We start from the raw sequence: 16,303 nt of genomic DNA, 5'->3' as shown, positions 1-16,303 counted from the left end.
ATGCCCGGCTAATTTTTTTTTTGTATTTCTGGTAGAGACGGGGTTTCACAGTGTTCACCAGGATGGGACCATCCTGTTTCTTAACAGTCTTTGACCCAATGATCTCAGCCTCCCGTGGTGATCTTGCCTAAGTCAGTTAGTACTATGGTCATTGCAAAAGGTAAGTTTCTAATTCAGCCACCTTCAACATTTCTTAGTTAGCATTCATATGTAAAGAATAATTTTTCCTTCTTCTCTATCTTCATTTTTAGAAAATATTTTTCAGGCCGGGCACGGTGGCTCATGCCTGTAATCCCAGCACTTCAGGAGGCCGAGGTGGGTGGATCACCTGAGGTCAGGAGTTCGAGACCAGCCTGGCCAACATGACAAAACCCCATCTCTACTAAAAATACAAAAATTAGCCAGGCGTGGTGGCAGGTGCCTGTAATCCCAGCTGCTTGGGAGGCTGAGGCAGGAGAATCATGTGAACGTGGAAGGCAGAGGTTGCAGTGAGCCGAGATTGTGCCACTGCATTCCAGCCTGGGCGACAGGCTACTCCATCTCAAAAAAAAAAAAAAAAATGCCTTTTTGTCATTCATTTTGATGCTCTAATGGTTCCCACTTTGCCCAACAGAATCCTCTTTAAGTCAGATCCTGTGTTCTTACGGCTTGTCCTCATCACTTTTGAGCTTTTTTTTTTTTTGAGACAAGGTCTCACTCTGTCACCCAGGCTGGAGTGCAGTGGTGCAATCACAGCTCACTGTAGCCTCAACTTCCCAGGCTCAAATGATTCTCCCTCATCAGCCTCCCGAGTAGCTGGGACTACAGGCGCACACCATCAAGTCTGGATAATTAAAAAATTTTTTTTTGTGGCAAGAGGGTCTCGCTATGTTGCCCAGGCTGGTCTAGAACTACTGTGCTCACGCAATCCTCCCACCTAGGCCACCCAAAGTGCTGGGATTACAGGCATGAACCACTATGCCTGGCCTCACTTCTTTATTTTATGACATGATAACACAGTCCAGGCTTTCTCTAAACTTTTGCTGCCATAGCCTTGGAATCAACCATTTTTTGGAGAATGGTATCTAGAAACCAAGATCTGGTTTCTATTTAAACTACTTGGAACTTCGTCTCAAGAACAAATACGTGGCCAGGCGCAGTGGCTCACGCCTGTAATCACAGCACTTTAGGAGGCCAAGGTGGGCAGATCACGAGGTCAGGAGATCGAGATCATCCTGGCTAACACAGTGAAAGCCTGTCTGTAATAAAAATACAAAAAAATTAGCCAGGTGTGGTGGTGGGCGCCTGTAGTCCCACCTACTTAGGAGGCTGAGACAGGAGAATGGCATGAACAGGCAGGCGGATCTCTCAGTGAGCCGAGATTGCGCCACTGCACTCCAGGCTGGGCGACAGACCGAGACTCCGTCTCAAAAAAAAAAAGGACAAATATGTGTGCCACCTAGCCATCTAGCCATCTAAAAATAAAAGTGCATTGCACAAACCAGACCTGGGCTGGTACCTGGGGAAAGTATGGTCTGGCTAGTTTTCTCTCCTTTCTCATTTTCATATCCGTATATTTGTATTATCCTCCCACGGCTAAGCATTAATTCACATGTGACAAACTTTCTCTCTCTCCGTTTGTTCCTATCTTCATTGTGATCAAGTTTCTGAGAAGCGGTCTGCCCAGATACTTTGGTCATAATGCTCATGTCTTTGAAACTGTGATATACACCCACAAAAATCCCTGTGTTTGGTTTTTTGAAATGCTGTTTACTGTTTCAAAGCATCTTTATGTCTCGTTTATGTTTGTCCTCAAAACTCCATGAAGTATTACATAGATATTATTTATTTTCCTGCTACTTTTGTAGAAAATAAAGCCAGAAGAGTACATGATGTTTTGACATCTAACACCTCTTTGTGTGTAGTGTCGTAAATTTGCACATCTAGAATTGCTGTCTAGGTACTGTGCTTACAGTTCTCATAGATGGTGAAGCCTGGACTATGTCCTCACAGTTCAAAAACCTGGGATCCCTTACTCTGAGCTGAAAATCAGGGCAAATCAAATCTATAGTGAATCAAGAAACACAAGAAGCATTCCCTTTTTAAAAAGAAAGATACAAATACCCCCAACCAACTTTTTCCTTTGTTACTCTTTCAGTTGCTATTCTACAAATACTGAACACCTGCTGTGTGCCAGGGAGTGTTCTAGCTTCTGGAGCTACAACTGTGGCAAAAACAGATAACAATTCCTGCCCTTAGGAATTATACCTACTAGGCGGGGGTGACAGCAGGTAGGGCATCAGACAATAAAGAAAATAAATAATGTGTTTAATGTATTAGGAGATGTAAACAGAGTCACCAAATACAGTTGTGCAGATTTCTCACTGCCAAGCTTTGTGTCCAGTAATGCCAATGGAGGTCTTGGATCTAAGCAATTAAGAATGGGGTTGCCACTTTGAGAGGCCGAGGTGGGCGGATCACTTGAGGCCAGGAGTTCGAGACCAGCCTGGCCAACATGGCAAAACCCAGTCTCTAAAAATACAAAAATTAGCAGGGAATGGGGGTGTGTGCCTGTAATCCCAGCTACTCAGGAGGCTGAAACATGAGAATCGTTTGAACCTAGGAGGCAGAGGTTGCAGTGAGCCAACATCACGCCACTGCACTCTAGCCTGGGCAACAGAGCGAGACTCTGTCTCAAAAAAAAAAAAAAAAAGAATGGGGTTGCCATTCAGTCAGATGGAAAAGGATACAAGTGAGATCAGGAGTTGTTTCTTAACTTTGTATTGAAGAATAATATACATATTGAAAAGTGCATATAGGCTGGGTACAGTGGCTCATGTCTGCAATCCTAGCACTTTGGGAGGCCAAGGCGGGTGGATTGCTTAAGCCCAGGGGTTCAAGACCAGCCTGGGCAACATAGCAAGATCCTGTCTCTACAACATATAAAAATGGAAAATTAGCCAGGCGTGGTGGCACACACCTTTAGTCCCAGCTATTTGGAAGCCTGAGGTGGGAAGATCACTTGAGCCCAGGAGTTTGAGGCTACAGTGAGCCATGATAGTACCACTGCACTCCTGGGTGACAGAGCAAGACCCTGTCTCAAAAAAAAAAAAAAAAAAAAAAAGTGCATGTAACTAGCAAACTAGCATCAACCTCAAGGAAACAGATTACTGGCACCCAGAAGCCCCTCACATTTTCTCTTCCAGTCCTTATTCTGTCTGCTACCATTGCTATTTATTTATTTATTATTTATTTATTTATTTTTGAGCTGGAGTCTTGCTCTGTCGCCCAGGTTGGAGTGCAGTGGCACGAACTCGGCTCACTGCAATCTCCGCCTTCTGGGTTCAAGCAGTTCTCCTGTCTCAGCCTCCTGAGTAGCTGGGACTACAGCTGCCTGCCACCAAGCCTGGCTAATTTTTGTATTTTTAGTAGAGACGGGGTTTCACCATATTGGTCAGCCTGGTCTCGAACTCCCAACCTCAGGTGATCTGCCCACCTCGGCCTCCCAAAGTGCTGGGATTACAGGCGTGAGCCACCGTGCCCAGCCTACCATTGCTTTTACCAGTATTTCTTAGTTTTGGCTAACTTTGAACTTTGTATGACAGAAGTCATACAATATGTATTCTTTTATTGTCTGGCTGTTTTTACTCAAATTATGTTTTTGAGATTCATCCATATTCTCGTATGTAGCCGTGCCCAGCTTGTTCAATTTCACTGCTGAATAGTAGTATATAGTATGAATATACTTCATTTACTTATTTGTGGACCAGGCGCGGTGGCTGACGCCTGTAATCCCAGCACTTTGGGAGGCCGAGGCGGGCGGATCACCTGAGGTCAGGGAGTTCAAGACCAGCCTGACCAGCATGGAGAAACCCCGGCTTTACTAAAAATACAAAATTAGCCGGGCACAGTGGCACGTGCCTGTAATCCCAGCTACTAGGGAGGCTGAGGCAGGAGAATCGCTTGAACCTGGGAGGCGGAGGTTATGGTGAGCTGAGATCGTGCCATTGCACTCTAGCCTGGACAACAAGAGCAAAACTCCGTCTCAGAAAAAAAAGTCATTTGTGTACCTTGCAGTATTTGATTATTACAAATAGCACTGCTTTGAACATCCTAGTGCCTGTCTTTGAGTGGACATATGCAAACATGTCTGCTAGGTATATACTTAGGAGAAAATTGGTGAGCCATAGTGTATATGTATGTTAAGCTTTAGTAGACTGTGCCAAAAAATTGATCCAAACCAACTTATAAGCTGGGCGTGGTGGTTCATGCCTGTAATCCTAGCATTTTGGGAAGCTGAGGTGGGTGGATCACTTGAGGCCAGGAGTTCAAGACTAGCCTGGCCAACATGGTGAAACCCCATCTCTACTAAAAATACAAAAATTAGCTGGGCATAGTGGCAGGCGCCTGAAATCCCAGCTACTCAAGAGGCTGAGGCATGAGAATCGCTTGAACCTGGGAGGCAGAGGTTGCAGTGAGCCAGTATCGCGCTACTGAACTCCAGCCTGGGCGACAGACTGAGACTCTGTCTTAAAAAAATAAAAATACGGCAGGCACGGTGGCTCACGCCTGTAATCCCAGCACTTTGGGAGGCCGAGGAGGGCTGATCATAAGGTCAAGAGTTCGAGACCAGCCTGGCTAACATAGTGAAACCCTGTCTCTACTAAAAATACAAAAATTAGCCAGGCATGGTGGCACACGCCTGTATTCCCAGCTATTTGGGAGGCTGAGGCAGGAGAATTGCTTGATCCCAGGAGGCGGAGGTTATGGTGAGCCGAGATCGTGCCACTGCACTCCAGCCTGGGTGACAGAGGGAGACTCCGTCTCAAATAAATAAATAAAATGAAAATTTAAAAATGTCTGCTTTCAAAGGAAACAAAAACAATACCAACTTAGAGTCCACCAGCCATGTATGAGAGCTGTGCAGTAAGATATAATGTCTGTTTCATGTAATGCAGCCAGATATACCATGCACATTGCAAAGAACTACACAAAAATATTAGTTAGAGACAATTTTACTATAAGCCTAGAAAATGGAAATAAATTAGCTAAAACTTGTTAACATTATTAGCTTTGGTGAGACATTGGTTACAAGTTAAATACACTAAAAGTAGTAATAATCCTGCATGTTAAGAATCAGATAATAGTGTGTCCAGAATTGGTGGGTTCTTGGTCTCACTGACTTCAAGAATGAAGCCGTGGACCCTCGCAGTAAGTGTTACAGATCTTAAAGATGGTGTGTCCGGAGTTTGTTCCTTCTGATGTTCGGACGTGTTCAGAGTTTCTTCCTTCTGGTGAGTTCGTGGTCTCGCTGGCTTCAAGAGTGAAGCTGCAGACCTTCACCGGGAGTGTTAAAGCTCTTCAAGAGGGTGTTGACCCAAAGAGTGAACAGCAGCAAGATTTACTGCAAAGAGTGAAAGAACAAAGCTTCCACAGTGTGGAATGGGACCCAAGCGGGTTACCACTGCCGGCTTGGGCAGCCTGCTTTTATTCCCTTATCTGACCCACATCCTGCTGATTGGCCCGTTTTACAGAGAGCTGACTGGTCCGTTTTGACAGGGTACTGATTGGTGCGTTTACAGTCCCTGAGCTAGACACAGAGTGCTGATTGGTGTATTTACAATCCTCCAGCTAGATGTAAAAGTTCTCCAAGTCTCCACTAGATTAGCTAGACACACAGCACTGATTGGTGCATTTACAAACCTTTAGCTAGACACAGAGTGCTGATTGGTGCATTTACAATCCTCTAGCTAGACGTAAAAGTTCTCCAAGTCCCCACCAGATTAGCTAGATACAGAGTGCTGATTGGTGCATCCACAAACCCCAAGCTGATTGGTGCATATACAGACATAAAAGTTCTCCAAGTCCCCACTTGACTCAGGAGCCCAACTGGCTTCACTTAGTGGATCCCGTGCAGGAGCTGCAGTCGGAGTTGCCCGCCAGTTCTGCACCAGGCACCTGCACTCCTCAGCTCTTGGGCAGTGGATGGGACCCAGCGCCGCAGAGCAGGGGGCAGAGCCCGTTGAGGAGGATCGGGCCAGGTGGGAGCCCACCACGGGGGACTCGGGCATGGCGTGCTGCAGGTCCCAAGCCCTGCCCCGCGGGGAGGTGGCTGAGGCCAGGCGAGAATTCGAGCACGGCGCAGGTGGGCCAGCAATGCTGGGGGACCCAGCGCACCCTCCACAGCTGCTGGCCTGGGTGCTAAGCCCCTCACAGCCCAGGGCTGGCGGCGACGGCCGGCCGCTCTGAGTGCCGAGACTGCAGAGCCTGTGCCCACCCGGAACTCGCGCTGGCTCCTGAACGCCCTACACAGCCTGGGTTGCCGCCGGCGTCTCTCCCTCCACACCTCCCGGCAAGCACAGGGAGCCGGCTGTGGCCTCAGCCAGCCCAGAGAGGGGCTCCCACAGTGCAACGGCAGGCTTAAGGGCTCCTCAAGCAGGGCCAGAGTGGACACCGAAGCCGAGGGGGCACCGAGAGAGAGCGAGGGCTGCTAGCATGTTGTCACCTTTCAATAGGATGAAAAAAAAGCATTTGCTATACATTTGTATAGCAAAATGTAAAATACTGAATATTAATCCTCACATAGGATGCGTGTGATATTTGTAGGTATATCACAAAACTTTATGATCACTATAAAGCGATTTCATTAGCCAGGCATGGTGGCCAGTGCCTGTAGTCCCGCCTACTTAGGAGGGTGCCGCCATAGGATCTCTTGAGCAGATGAGTTTGACGTTACAATAAGCAGTGATTGCGCCACTCCACGTTAGCCTGGGTGACCCCATTTCTAAAACAAATTAAAAAAAGTGATTTCAATAGAAATGTGCTATGGTTGCAAAGAGGAAGACAAATTATTATTTCTTTTTTAAAACTTGACAAGATCATTTTAAAATTTCTTTGAAAATAAGAGAATGTCAAAGATTCATATGGAAAATTAAAGCACTTATCCTATCAGATATTGACACATATTGTAATGAACAGTGAATAAATGTTATGGAACTATATAAAGCTTGAACAGTGAACCAGAGCAAAGGAGAGAATCTAATAATAGATACATGAATTTAAGCAACATGGCAAACATTAGTGTGGAGAATAACATTAAGAGAGTCTTTGGATGCTAGGCTTTGTGACAAATGCTTTACATTCATCCTTTATTGAATGCTCTTAAACCAGGGGTCCCCAACCCCCTGGCCACAGGCTGCTACCAGTCCATGGCCTGTTAGGAACCGGGCCACACAGCAGGAGATGAGCAGCAGGTGGGTGAGGGAGAGAAGCTTCATCTGTATTTACAGCCGCTCCCAATCACTCACATCACCGCCTGAGCTCTGCCTCCTGTCAGATCAGCAGCAGCATTAGATTCTCATAGGAGCATAAACCCTATTGTGAACTGCACATACACGGAATCTAGGTTGCCCACTCCTTATGAGAATCTAGTGCCGGATGATCCATCGCTGTCTCCCATCACCCCCAGGTGGGATGGTCTAGTTACAGGAAAACAAGCTCAGGGCTCCCACTGATTCTACATTATGGTGAATTGTATAATTATTTCATTACTGTAATAATAATAGAAATAAGGTGTACAATAAATGTAATGTACTTGAATTATCCCGAAACCATCCCCCAACCCTGGTCCGTGGGAAAATTGTCTTCTACAAAACTGGTCCCTGGTGCCAAAAAGGCTGAGGAGTGCTGCTCCAAACAACTTAGTAAAGTTAACATTATCTTCCATTTTGCAGACGAGGAGCTGAGTTTCAGAAAAAATAACTTTCTCATGGCCCCACAGGTTCTTCCAGTGGGGAGATTGGTCCCAGTCCAATCAGACTTCACAGACTAGGAGAAGGGCATGTCAAAGGAGAACAGATTGAAGGACACAATTTGTACCTAGTAGATAAGACAAAGGGTTAATAATGTTAGTAATGTATACACAACTCAGATCAAACATAGGTTCTCAAATAGGCAAGTAAACAAAGGCTCATTTCACATATGGGTAATAGTAAATAATATGCATTTGCAAGGGAAATACTCAAATGGGTTAGTAATTTTAAAATTGCTCAAACCAGTAAAGGTGGTATCGAAAAAAAAACTGCAAATTGAAATTGTTTTTCAGGATTATTTTATACTTTTTTAACTAGCAAAATAATTGTATTGATTTGATATAGTTTGTAGAAATATATATGTTTCCCTAAGATGAAAACATTAGTGAAAATGTTTGATTTTGCTATCTTGTTCTGGCTGATGATTACATGAGTAACAAACACATGTCAAAATGTATTGAGCTGTACACTGAGACTTGTGCATTTTACTGTATGTACCTCAATAAAAAAAATTAAATACTGAATATACTGGCTGGGCGCAGTGGCTCACGCCTGTAACCCCAGCACTTTGGGAAGCTGACGGAGGAGGATTGCTTGAGCCCAGGAGTTCAAGACCAACCTGGGCAACATGGCAAAACCCTGTCTCTATAAAAAATACAAAAATTATGGCCAGGCACGGTGGCTCACACCTGTGATCCCGGCACTTTGGGAGGCTGAGGTGAGCAGATCACTTGAGGTCGGGAGTTTGAGACCAGCCTGGCCACATGGCAAAACTCTGTCTCTACTAAAAATACAAAAAAAAAAAAAAATAGCCCGGTGTGGTGGCACGCACCAGTAGTCCCAGCTATTAGGGAGGCTGAGGCAGGATAATTGCTTGAACCCAGGAGGCAGAGGCTGCAGTGAGCTGAGATCGCACCATTGCACTCCAGCCTGGATGACAGAGTGAGACTCCATCTCAAAAACAAAACAAAAGTTAGCCAGGCATAGTGATACACACCTGTAGTCCCGGCTACTCAGGGGGCGGAGGTGGGAGAATTGCTTGAGCCTGGGAAGTCGAGACTGCAGTAAGCCAGGATAGCACCACTGCATTCCAGCCTGGGTGACAGAGAGAGACTCTGTCTCAAAAAAAAAAAAAAAAAAAAAAAAAAAAGCCAATCCTGAACATATTAAAATACAGTAAGTGATGAAATTAGCGTTATTTATAAGTAAGAAAATAAAGGTAGAAATAACTAGATGCTGCCAAGATTAAGGTTAGTATAAAATATTTAGCATGGTTATATAAAGCATTTAACCCACAAATTTATAATTCAACTTCTCTTAAGAGCTAAAGTAAAGAGGGAGTTAAAATCACTTACATAACTCAGAGTGGTCATTAAGGTAAAAAGCTGCTCAGAAGGGGCACAGTCAATACTGATATGAAAAATCAGAAACTTCTCCCATGGGTCCTCCCAATGGGATATCATATTGTGTAATAAACAACGTTCTCAACAACACACTGGAGGTATTAAAATAATGAGTTCTGAGGGGTGTTACTTATATTGTTTTTCAACATAAGCCAGTGGAGTAATGCCAGAACACAGTTCCAAAAAGGCAATTTTACCTGGATGAGCCCTTATGCTTTATATAGGTTTCTGATTATTCTAGCCTAACCCAAGAATAAAACTTAGAGAATCTAGAGAAGTGGTTCTCAACCACGGGCCATTCTGAGGACATCTGGCAATGTCTACAGATGTTTTCAGTTGTCACAGCTAGGGGTAGGCTGCTATTGTCACCTAGTGAGTAGAGGCCAGGGATGCTGCCTACCACCCTATAATGCCCAGGGCAGCCTCACAATGAAGAATTCTCTCACTCAAAATATCAGTTGTGCTGTTGTAAAACCCTGATCTAGAAGAATGAATGGGCATTATATCACTGAGACCATCCCCCATAAAGATTACCTCTAACAACTAGCTTGGACAAAAAGGGAGAAAATGATGTACCCAAAGGATGTGAGTAGGAGTGGGGTGCAAATGTAGTAGCTATGGCCTGGCTTTCTAGGGGGCATAGTAACTCCTGGAAAATAGGCATCAGCACAGAGGAATATGTTTCTATGGCTTAGGAAGAATCGCCTTGTAGGGTAGTAGAGGTCTTCAGTGTTGGCATGGCTCCTCCACCACCAGCCTAATTGTATAAAAACCAGTGTGGGCCACCAGGGGCCATGGCTCACTCCTGTAATCCCAGCACTTTGGGAGGCCAAGGCAGGCGAATCACTTGAAGTCAGGAGTTCGAGACCAGCCTGGCCAACATGGTGAAACCCAATCTCTACTAAAAATACAAAAAATTAGCCGGGTGTGGTAGCATGTAATTGTAATCCCAGTTACTCAGGAGGCTGAGGTGAGAGGATCACTTGAACCCGGGCAGCAGAGGTTGCAGTGAGCTGAAACTGTGCCACTGTACTCCAGCCTGTGAGACAGAGTGAGACTCCATCTCAAAAACAAACAAAAACAGTGTGGGTTTCTCTGACCCAGCATATTCCTACCTCCATGTAGATCTATCTCAGGAGAAATGAGATCTGAGTTAAACTCCAGGCAGCTGCATGCACTCACTCATTTGTGTCCTTATCACATCTGTTCTTTGCACTGTTTGTTGGCTTGGCAGTAAACCAAAGTGAGAGCATCCTAGACAGCATCCAGATAGTACCCCCTCACACCTTTCATTTTTTTTAAGGACAGGTCTCACTGTGTCACTCAGGCTGGAGTCCAGTGGCGCAATCACAGCTCACAGCAGCCTTTAACTCCTTGGCTCAAGCAATCCTCCCACCTCAGTCTTCTGAGTAGCTGGGACTACAGGTGCAAGCCAGAGCACCCTGCTTGAGTATCATGCTTGTCAATTTTGGAACTGTAAAAGCTTTGAAGTCTGGCTCTGCTCAGCAGTGGATACAGTTGACTACCAACGTCAAGTAGCTCCTTTCCATCTGTGGTCATTGATTTCCTCTAGGTCACATCTTCCCGACTTTGCCCCCAGAGAGAGAGAGAGACCGAACTTTCTTCCCTTTGGTCTAATTCAGAAAATCCTGGAGTGGGTCCTTGGAGCAGCTTCCATCCTTCCCCCAAAAACTGATGATGTATTTCTACTAGAGCCAGTAGGGAAAGAAGTAATTATCCAAAATAATGGAATTGTCTGCTCAAAAAAAGAGAAGGGTACTTGCCAGTCACAACTGATATCCACCACTCCAGGAATATATGTCCATATTTTTCTTTTTGCATACTTTTTTTTTTAAGAGGTGAGGTCTTGCTTTGTCACCCAAGCTGGAGTACAGTGGCACAATCACAGCTCACTGCAGCCTTGAATGCCTGGGCTCAAGCGATCCTCCCCACTCTACCTCCTGAGTAGCTAGGACTACAGGCATATACCACTCACTGGACCCGGCTTCGAACTTTTATTACGAGACAATTTCAAACTTACGGAAGAGTTGAAAGAATGGTACCAAAAGATGTCAGTATGTCTTCCAAACCAAATTTACCAGTTTTAAACATTTGGCCCCATTTGCACTTTCTCCTTTCATATGTAAATTTTTTGACCCACTTGAGAGTAAGTTATAGACATCGTACCTATTTATCCCTAAATATTTTCATTGTATATTTCCTAAGATCAAGGACATCCCGTATATGACCTAATTACAACGATCACATTCAGAAAATTTAACATGGAACCTCTACTATTTATTGCCTAATATACAGTCCAGTTCTCCCAGTAATGTCCTTGTAATATTTCCTCCTGATCTGGGATAGCATGCTGCACTTAGTTGTTATGATTCTTCAGTCTCCTTTATGTTGGAACTTCGTTTTTCATATTCATCATATTGACATTTTAGAAGAGTATGAGCCAGATGTTTTATAGAATATCCCTCAGATTGGATCTGTCTCATGGTTCCTCATGACTGGATCTAGTAATGCATTTTTGACAGGAATGCCACACCATGGTGTGCTGGAGCCAGCTTGTACCATCTCATGAGAGCTAATTCTCACATCTCTTTCCAACTCCATGTTCTGTGATGTTATATTGGTAGCCTGATATCAGCCATGGTGGGAGAATTTACACTGCCGACGTCAACTAATGCTACAAATCAGACCTTTCCTAGCCCCCAGTTTCCAGTTGTGAAACATTTTCATTTCATAGGATAAGTGGGGTCATGTCATTCTCCATGCATACCTTACGATCAGGAGGCTCATGAAGCTGATCTATCCCATTATTGGCAGTATCTCATCACAGAGTTGAGATGGTATGTGTCAGCTTCCCCTTGGAAGAGGTACTGTTTTCCCTTTTGTGATTGATAAGTAATCTATGAAGAGGTATTTGTGATTACATAAATATCCTGTCCTGTTTCTCATCAAACTTTCACTCAAAAGTTGTGGGTTTTGGCTGGGTGCGGTGGCTCACGCCTGTAATCCCAGCACTTTGGGAGGCTGAGGCAGGTGGATCACCTGAGGTCAGGAGTTTGAGACCAGCCTGGCCGACGTGGTGAAACCTCATCTCTACTAAAAAAATACAAAAATTAGCTGGGCATGGTAGCGGGCCCCTGTAATCCCAGCTACTTGGGAGGCTGAGGCAGGAGAATCACTTGAACCCAGGAGGGGGAGGTTGTGGTGAGCCGAGATCACGCCACTGCACTCCAGCCTGGGCGACAGTATGAGACTCCGTCTAAAAAAAAAAAAAAAAAAAAAAAAAGTTGTTTTTTGTTGTTTTATTTTTTGTTTTTGAGACAGGGTCTTGATCTGTTGCCTAGGTTGAAGTGCAGTGGCATGATCACGGCACAGTGCAGCTTCGACATCCAGGCTCAAGCCATCCTCCCACCTCAGCCTCCCTAGTAGTGGGAATATAGACATGAGCCACCACACCCGGCTAATTTTTGATATTTTGCAGAGCAGGGTTTCACTATGGTGCCTGATCTCAAACTCCTGAGCTCAAGTAGTGCCCCCACCTCAGCCTCCCAAAGTGCTGGGATTATGGGTGTGAGCCACTGAGCCAGACTTCAATAAATCGTTTTTATTTATTGAAGATTATTGCCTGAATCAATTAGTACTAGACAGGTGCAAGGGTAATTTTCTTTCTTTTTCATTTCTTCTACATTTATTTGTTGGTGTTCTACAAGTTAATTTTAAAGACTTCTACTTAAAATAGATAATTAGTAGTAGGCTTGGAAACAAACTAAGGTGTCCCAGTAGTTTCTCAAGTATGTCTAAATCCTAAGTATTTGTGACCACAGTATTAATATTCATTGCTGTAGCGCAGATAAGTTTCCATGAAGTACTGATCCAAATGGGAAGAGCAGAATCAGTCTTAAGAAATATTTTCCCGGCCGGGCGCGGTGGCTCACGCCTGTAATCCCAGCACTTTGGGAGGCCGAGGCGGGCGGATCACGAGGTCAGGAGATCGAGACCATCCTGGCTAACACGGTGAAACCCCGTCTCTACTAAAAATACAAAAAATTAGCCGGGCGAGGTGGCGGGCGCTTGTAATCCCAGCTACGCGGGAGGCTGAGGCAGGAGAATGGCGTGAACCCCGGGGGGCGGAGCCTGCAGTGAGCCGAGATCGCGCCACTGCACTCCAGCCTGGGCGACAGTGAGACTCCGTCTCAAAAAAAAACAAAAAACAAACAAACAAAAAGCAATATTTTCCCACTCTACTTTGAGAGCGTATGTTGATAACATACAGTCCCAGCAACAGTGGAGGTAGCATTTGGATTCATTTTTCCACAGCCTCACCTGTTTCCAGTTTTTACCAAAAACGTACCTTTGGAGGATTCCTGATGAGACATTTGCACTGGAGTCATAAAAGGTTAACTAGTACATGGTAGAGTGGAAAGAGCACTGGACTGGGAGTCCAGAGTGCCATGTTCAAGGGGATTGGACATTACACTTCATGTTCCTGATCCTCATGCCTCCCATCATCTGCAAAAAAAAAAGAATCATATTTTCACTAATTTCCCTTTCAAGCCCCAAAACTGTCTTTGATTCTGTTCTCCTACTTGGCATTCAAAACCTAGAATTCACCTCATTAGCCTGGTGTCTTGGTCAACTGAGCCAAGAAGCCAAGGACAAAAATGAGATGTCCTGTGTGGCACCTGAACCCGGTGACCTATTGATTGAATTTATAATCCAGCTAAATTAGCCATGAGGGTGTGGCACCAGGACTTGATACTGTTCATATTACCTTTGTGCATTCAGCCACATCATCTGACTCACTTCTCTGGTTCTCTTTGTTTATCCATGATAGTCATGGAAACCTACTGAAGGATCCCGTTACCTCTCTCTTTGAGGAGATCCTTCTCTCAAGTGTTGGCTTGCCTGGTACCTATAAGGTTACCTCTGTTGCCATGGTTGGGAGTAAAAGAAATGTTCCATCCTGGGCAGACGGCACTTCCAAAACAGCTTTTACACTTCAGACTTGAAATCTTGGAGTTCTTTTTAAGTCTTGTTTAAATTTCACCAAATGAAATTGCAGAGAACTGGGCAAATAGTGTTACACCTGATTGATGTATTGTTTAGTAAACTCCGTGAATGAGTCCAAGAACGTTGGCAGGCAGTATTAGGACTCAACATTTGTTGCCTGGGATTTCTAGAACAGTGATTGTTCAATGGAAGGTGAGGTAGGGGCTGAGGGTTTTAAAAGAATATGGGCCTTTGCCAAAGCATGCGTTCTCTTCTCTTCCTGGAACAAGATTTTGCTAGAGCCCACTCCTTCACCGCACCATCACCCACCTCCACCAGAACTGTATTGGGGCCACTTGTGTAGGTGGAAAAGTCCACAGGTGAGTTGGATATTTGCTCCCTACTCTTCTGGAGCTGTCTGAGCCTGGTACTTGTCTTGCTCAGTTCCTCATTTCAGCATTTTTAATACTTAATAACCCTTCTAAAGTAGAAAATTATTTGGCTGCTTCCCTAAGAATATCTGCTGTAGGTTTTTCTGTCTGCTGAACTTCCATTTACTAAATTGAAAAGTTGGTGTCTGAAATATTTTTCAGGTGACTTGTCTGAGGTTCTGATGAGGCAAAGGGGGGTCGTGGAATGTCGGAGGAGTTGGCAGTAATTTTCAATTTACTTTGTTCATCTTTAGCATTTTTAACATCTTAAGTAATTTTTTCTTCTCTAAGATTTTAAGACACATTTGACTTTAATTTTGAGTTCCTGCCTAATTTCAAACCCAATGATGTTTTTGAGTTCTCCTGTTAGCCGTCCTCCCTTGCCGTGAGTTTCTTTTGCTTTGAACTAAGGAATGTACCCTTTCTAAAATTTAATCTTGATCAACACCCACCTCACCTGTTGGATGAACCGCCTCCTCGTCTTTCACCAGATTGGAAAACCACCATCTCCTGCCTGAAAGGCAGAGGGCAGTTGATTTCTACAATCAACCTGGCTTCCCTTTGATTTTGTAATCTGTTTCTAGAGATTATGGGCGAGCTTTGAATTCCAAGGCTCTGGGCCTGTCAGCCTTTGAGGCAAAAAACTTTGAAGCAGATCCTCTCCTCAGGTTTCAGAAGGGCGGCCTGTGTGTTAGAGGATGAAATTAATTTGTTTTCATCTTGTAATATAAGGGAAACATGAATAATGATCACTGCTGGCATTGTAACACCCTGGGGTTTTTATTTGCTCATTTTATTTTATGGGTTTTAAAATAATTATTGTTTGTTTTTTGAGAACCCTCATCAAATCACGTGGAAACCTGAGAGAAAAGCACAATCCTTTCAGAAATCCTCACTGAGCATAACTACCTCTGTGAACCTGTCTATTGTATATTTACTTTAAAATGACTTAATCTCCCCATTGATGCACTTGGTATAACTAGGAAACACTCCAGCTCAGATTCAAGAGGTGGAAGGGAGGAAGAAAGAATGCAGGGCAATTTCCAGGAATTACATGTTCTTAAATACTATGCCCTTTCAAGTCCTAATTATATAGGACTTAGGCAATAATGGGGTTAAGTGGAATTGTTTTTGCATATGTTAAAACTTACAAGCTAACATTACCACCAAAACCTGTTTTTAAAATAAAGATACCTCTATACCATTCATTGTTACAATATGGTTCAGTAATAATATTTCATGTATCATCACAATTTAAAAAATATAAACGTGCATATGAGTATTATTGTTAGAGCTATACCCTTTCTGCACATATCTATGCATCCCTACTGGGCTACTGAAAAAGCTTTTTTTTTTTTTTTTTTTTTTTGGTAGAGATGAGGTCTCTCTATGTTGCCCAAGCTGGTCTCAAACTCCTGGCCTCAAGTGATCCTTCTCCCTCAACCTCCCAAAGTACTGGGATTATGGGCATGAGCCACTGTGCCAGGCCCTGAAAAAGCATTCTTTACCAAGGCCCAGAGCTCCAATTTTTCTTTCGGGTTTTGAATGTTTAAAAAAAAAAAAAAAAGGAAAATTGATAAATTAGAGTTCCTCAAACTTCAATATAAATTAACAGAATCTTAGTCTTCAAAGCATTTGCTGTAACTGATTTTTAAGGCCTCACATTTTATCT

General features: G+C 44.0%; 1 protein-coding gene across 2 annotated transcripts in view; it reads left to right on the top strand.

The window, feature by feature from the left end:
* The window catches only part of FRMD4B (FERM domain containing 4B), a 275,592-nt gene that overhangs the window by 175,914 nt on the left and 83,375 nt on the right, over positions 1 to 16,303 (top strand). The gene's annotated exons all lie outside the window — the stretch shown is intronic.

Source organism: Hylobates moloch, unplaced genomic scaffold (genome assembly GCF_009828535.3).
Source record: "Hylobates moloch isolate HMO894 unplaced genomic scaffold, HMol_V3 SCAFFOLD_4, whole genome shotgun sequence".
Taxonomy (NCBI): domain Eukaryota; kingdom Metazoa; phylum Chordata; class Mammalia; order Primates; family Hylobatidae; genus Hylobates; species Hylobates moloch.
Note: the sequence above shows the minus strand (reverse complement) of the source record. Positions and strands in the feature narration are given on the sequence as shown.